Source organism: Beta vulgaris, chromosome 9 (genome assembly GCF_026745355.1).
Source record: "Beta vulgaris subsp. vulgaris cultivar EL10 chromosome 9, EL10.2, whole genome shotgun sequence".
NCBI lineage: Eukaryota > Viridiplantae > Streptophyta > Magnoliopsida > Caryophyllales > Amaranthaceae > Beta > Beta vulgaris.
In genome coordinates this window covers 47,357,806-47,364,250 of record NC_079210.1, presented here as the reverse complement: position 1 = coordinate 47,364,250, position 6,445 = coordinate 47,357,806, and positions in this window count along the sequence as shown.

Sequence of the window (6,445 nt, the reverse complement as noted above, 5' to 3'; positions counted from 1 at the left end):
GATATCTATGAAGTTCCTACTACTTGATCACTCAACATCATATCTAAACTACTGGCAGCAATGAAAGTAATGCAAATTATGAAGGAAAATATATTTGGAGATAAATTTGCTTTCCCACGCATATTCACAGTTTTTCTTATAAACTTACAATAAGATTCATTATGCTTGCCAATATTAATTAAGAACATACTCCCTCTATTTCTAAATAAAATTTTCATTTTTTTATACACAAGTATTTAAGGAGAAATCATAAGTCGGTCATTAGTTGTATTAAATTAAGATAAAAAATTAAAATTGATACATTATTCATGACATTTAAGTTCAAAGACGTGCGTTGGAAGATGTGTACAGGAAAGTGAGAAAGATAAAAAAAAAAACTAAGGGTATATCTTTTAATATTTTACTATATCAATTACAACTACTGTAACAACTGATCTACTAATTGCTGGTCGAATACAATAAAGTAATAAACCATATAAAGCGGTGATTATATTTATGTCTATTTATGATTATGGGCTACGGGCCAATGCAACTTTATGCTATTGCTATCTTTCGTACACATTTCATTGTAGTAGGCCATGGTAAGATTATCTTCCAGCAAGTTTTCCTACTTAAAGTGAGAGATTGCTAGTTTATGATTTTGGACAATGGAGCCACTAAAGTCATACATTGATCATATAAAAGAGATAAGTGGGACATTTCTAATAATATTATGTTCATAGAATTCAGAAAGCATGCATATTAAATGAGAAGTGAAGCGATTAAATGAGCGAAAAATTGACAAATAGGTCTACTAATTACATCGGTGGCCGGGGGTTTCTGTGTAGATATATGGATCAACAAATAAGCATCAATGGACCATTCAAGTCCTAGTAAGACAATATTTTAAGATGATTGAATATGACCCAATAAATAGTAATTCTAGATACCATCAAAAGAATGGTATTAGATGTATCCGTCATTATTAAGTAAAAAAAATTATATTAACCTAGTTCACACTAAATTAGCGTGGATTTAATGTTAATTCATTTGATATATGAAAAAAAAAGGTTTACTATGTCAAAAGAATGACTATATTAAAAAAGAATGATCCTATAGACTATATATAGTAGATCGTAACGTCTTGAGTGGGCGCGATTAATAGTAATTTATTGTGTACTCAAATTAACTTTATCACACAAAACTGACTATTAAAAAAAAAACAACTATATCATACAAAACATTATACGTTAAAAAATTTGACTATATCATACAAAAAATGACTAATATAAGAGGTGATTGTATCAGGAGTCGTTTGGTTACCGTTGAAACTTAATTTTCATGGGAAGTAAATTCCCTTGTCTATTTCTTAGGAAGTGGCTTTGGGTGTTTAGTTAAGCATAAAAATTTGTAATTGATACAGGAATTTATAATCACCAGGGGGGTGGTGATTAATTTTCTACACTTCATAGGAATTTCCATTTCCTTGAAAATTCTATTTTCCATGAATCCCCTATTTCCTGCCTACCAAACAACTACCCTACTTTTATAATTTCTAGGAAATCCAAATTCTAGTAGAATTTAAGGTTAACCAAACGACCTTTGAATATACATATATTTTTGTTGTACAATAAGTTATTGTGCACGCATTCTATTTAATTTTTTTTCCATTTGTATAGGCAGGCATAGTGACACGTGGCTTATGACCACACCAACAAAATAACAATTCAAACAATTTACCAACTTTATAATGAAGTGAGTAAGTTACCAACTCTATTAATGAAGGGAATATTATTAAGTTAGAAAAAAGATGAGTAATTAAATGCATTGCTAAACATTAGAGTGAGAAAATGAAGTCACATGATAACGCTTCATTTGCCAGCCCAAATCTATAACTTGAGACGCGTTTAAATTGCAGTTTGCCAGCCCAATAGTCCAAGATATTGCGTGAGATATCAAATTCTCAAAGATCCTATACATAATAAAAAGGTAACACACTAACACGTGGTCCAATCAGATTACTTAAAAGTGATTACCTGTTTAGATGACTCAGCTGTTAATACAGGTAAGCTACCACTTATCCTACGTGGACAAATCAAAATTAGCCAAATTTGCTTCATGTAAGCATCATAGTTTAACTGAAAAATCTCATAAATGAAAGAAGAACAAGAAAATCTTGTAAATGAGGGAAATTTCTTCTCACCTTAATAATGAGTTGTTAGTTATTTTTGTTAGTTAAGTGTCATCTCTTATAATTGTTATCTGTAACATATCTTTTACTTAATTGTCATCAATATCTTTGAAATATGTTAGATACTTCGACTAGATCTAGATGTCAAGAATCTAAGCATTTGAGTTTGGGTTGACTCAACAAGTTTGTGATATACTTCTATAGTCAAAGCATACAACTAACTACTCCCTCCGTCTTTTATTAGTTTACCTCTTTCTTTGGGGCACATTTGCCGAGATACTAATTTGAACCTTAATATCTCTAATTTTCGATAAGCAAAAATTACAAAAAGTTGATATTTGGATAATACACATTGAGACGAATCCAACAAGATCTCACATGACTATATTTTTACTTAAATACAAATTACAAAAGATAGTCAAAGTCATGTATGTGAATAGTGTCAAAAGTCAAAAGGGGTAAACTAATAAAAGACGGAGGAAGTATGTCTCAAAAAAATCTAGGTTTATTATATAATACAACTAACTATGTCTCAATTTTTTTTAGGTATGTAGATGAAATTTAAGTTTATTATGCATAGTCATAATAAGAATTATCATGCAACTATAGTAAAGCCAATTGCATATTTTTTTTTAAATTCAAAAACAAAAACTTCTTAAAATCCAACGATAGTAAAAACTTCATTTTTTTAGAGATCAGTGAACATATTTCTAAATACAATGGTTTCTGGGTTAGGCGGGTTTAAAAACAGGTCAAGTTTGATCCCAAAATCTATTAGTTTTTTAGTCAGATAAAGACGAGTTTTAAATTACAAAAAATCGATCCTTACTTCTCCAGGTCAAAATGAAGAAAGATTTTGGTCTAGCCAATTTGACACGTTTAATTCTACGTACATTTTCATCCCATTTCACTAGATCTACAATTAGCTTGACAATTGACAAAGAGTTTTGTGATACTTTTTTTTTCACTTTTGTAATAAGTTACAATTTTTTTTACGTCTTTAAAAATAATAGATATCTAGTGAAATAATGAAATCTTTTTCTAGAGTTTGAATGATTCATCTACGGAAATAAATTAGCTTACAAACGAAGATTGACAAGTTGTTTATGAGAGTTTACGTCCAAATAGAACCAATCAAATATAAAAGTGTTTGAGTTCAGTTAATCTGTTATGTTTAACGTTTTCTTTATATATCTAATTAACGAGTTTCGACAACTTCCATCTCTAAATTGTACGTTCGTTCGCAAACATAATAGCGGATTTACATTTCAATCTTAGGTAAGACCCTTTCAATTGAATGAAAATGTCAAATATCTCAATTAATTGATCTACCATGCATGGCTCAATTTCAAAGACGTTGACAAAACAAATTAAACTTAGAGAGTGGGGGTGGGATATTTGTAGGAATAGTATTAAGAGTGACTCATAGTAATGGAAAACACGGGCAAGATCTTGTCTACGTTGTCAAAAAAGCTAAACTTAGATCTACCTTACTTTCACTCACCAACTATCGCAAGTAGTAAGTATAGTACGTACTAGATCTATTAGTGACTCTGCATGCTTTACTCAGTCAAGTTATGACTTATGAGCTGGTGTTTTGTTGTAACTCACAGGTCTATTTAAGTCCCTTTTTCTTATCTTCACCCTCTTAAAAAGGTTACACACATTAACATTTAACACAATACAATATAGGAAAAATTCACATGAATAATCCGAACTATGAGCGATCTTCCAATAATAATCCCAACTATGGATTATTATAGTATAATCTAAACTAATTGCAACTCTTCCAATTTTGATCCCACTTGACCTGCAACCTGTTAATCAAGTTAATCAAATGATTAAACTTAAGTTTTTTTTATTATTATATTTAACAAATTTAATTTAGTAAAAATTAAAAAATCAGAAATTAAAAATAAAAACAAAAATCAGAAAAAAAAGATCAAAATCTAATTAAACCCCAACCCTCTTCCCCCTCACTCTTTCTCCTCACCGTCTCTCTTTCCCCCAACCCCTCCGCCACCACCACCAAACCGGCAGTCCTCCCACTCTCTCTCCTCCCTCGCGTCACCACCGGCACCACCACAGACCTCCTCTCTTCTTCTTCTTTTTTTTTCTGGATGGGTTTGAATGGGTTTTGGGGTTGGGGTTCGAATGGGTTTTTGAATGGGTTCGACGGTGGGCGGATCGGGGTTCGAATGGGTTCGACGGTGGGCGGGGTGGGGGTGCGATTTGACGGATGAGGTGGCGGTTTGTGGGTTCGATGCGGGTGTGGTGGTTTGAAGGTGGAGGTGGTGCAATTTGAATGGGTTGGTTGTTTGGGGTTGATTTGGGTCGATTAGAGGTGGTGGTTCAAAATCGCCGGAAACCGCTACCCAAAAACCCACTCAGAACCCCTGCTTTTTTTTCGCAACCCTCTCTCTCACCCCTCTGCTTTCGTTCACCACCACAGCACCACCACCCTACACCGACGTCCATCACCACTACCACCTGTGATGCCGCCTGCTTCTGTGCTAACCAACAACCACCGACCGCCAACCAAGTCGTGTTCCTTCTCGTCGCTCAGCCTCCTCTCTCTCTCGCCCAGTTCTTTCTCTTCCTCTGCTTGGCCTGCGCTACCCGCGTGCACCGCCGACCATCGCCGTCGCCACCCTCGCCTCGCCTTCTGTCGCCGGAGCTCCGAATCCTCCGCCACTGTCTGCTCCTTGGTATGAAGCAGAGGTATGTTAAAACATACTCTACCCTTTATATACTTAATCCTTAGTTTGATGGTGCTAGGGGGTTCGAAGGGTTGGCGGCGGGTGGTGTCGTGTGTGTTCTGGTGGTGTCGGTGTGTGGTGTGCGGTGGTTGCGTGTGTGGTGTTGTGTGCTAGTGGTGGTGTTGGTGCGGGTTGGTGTGTGATGCGGTGGTGGTGCTGGTGCGTGCATGGTGTTGGTTGGGGTGGAGCCGTGGTGTGGTGGTGGTGACTGGTGATGATGATTTATGATTGATGATGATGATTTATGATGATTGAATAATTAGATAAAAAGAAAAGAAAAAAAAAGGAAAATGAATTTAACCTGTTATAACAAGTTACAATAGGTAAATGGAGTGATATGGGAAGGTAAATGCTTTAGTTAGGATTATACTAGAATAACTCATAGTTAGGATTATTATTGGAAGATGCTCAATAGTTAGGATTATTCATGTGAATTTTTCCTACAATATATAAACACTAAAACACACATACTAAAATCCTTCATCTCTCATTTTTTTTGCCACTCTTTTAACAAACACCAATTCCTCCCTTCAACCTCCCAACAAAAATGACAATAACATTTCTCATCCTATTCCTCCTCCTCTCCTCTCCTTCTTCGCCAAATTCGAGGCTTGTCGCGGCCACAAGGCCGCTTGGCTCGAGTTTTAAGGACGATTTCGTGTCATTAATTCCTCGTCCGATTGGGCTACCGGGGCCAACAACTCGATACACGGGTAAGGAGTTGGATGATTGTCTACCGAAGCGATTTCGACGTAATTCGGCCCCTAGCCGTTACATCAATTACCACACCTTGGATGAAACATTGTGTACAAATGATAGGAGGATAGCACCAAGTACTCCATGAAGATGTATGTGATTGCTCAAAGTGATCGATGACATTATTAATTCCACCAGAAACCATGCAATAGATAGACAAATTAAATGTTGTTTATAATTGACTAATCGTTCATATATTTATACAACCAACAAATATATATATTCACATATATATGCATAATATTCTATATGTTCTGAGTTTTTAATGGAACGATATATGAAGCTTTAGTATCTGTTGTACATAGTTATATTAATGTGACTTTTTACGTAATGATTCAATTATACATACGTAAATATTACAATTCTATATGAATATTCTTTTTATTACCTTTGAATTAGGAATTTTGCTTTTGGTACAACATTGAGATAGATTTGAGTTAACCATGTCTGATGGAGAGGGTGATGATTGATCAATAACTGCATTAGATAGATAGAACATAGTGGATAAGATTGAGATACTGTGAATCATAGGTTATAGATTCGAATCCCCTTCTTTTTTTTTTTATACTTTGCACTTTCGTGGTTAATATGGATTAAAAAAAAGAGAGAGGTCAACAAAAGAAAGAAGCTTTGAAAAGTTTACTTCTTTAGTCAATCTCCCTCAAAGAAAGCCAATCTCGCAATGTACAATAGTTATTCGATTGATTTTCTATATTGAGGTTGTTAATTAATCATAATTAGTTTAGATAGGTAGAATGTT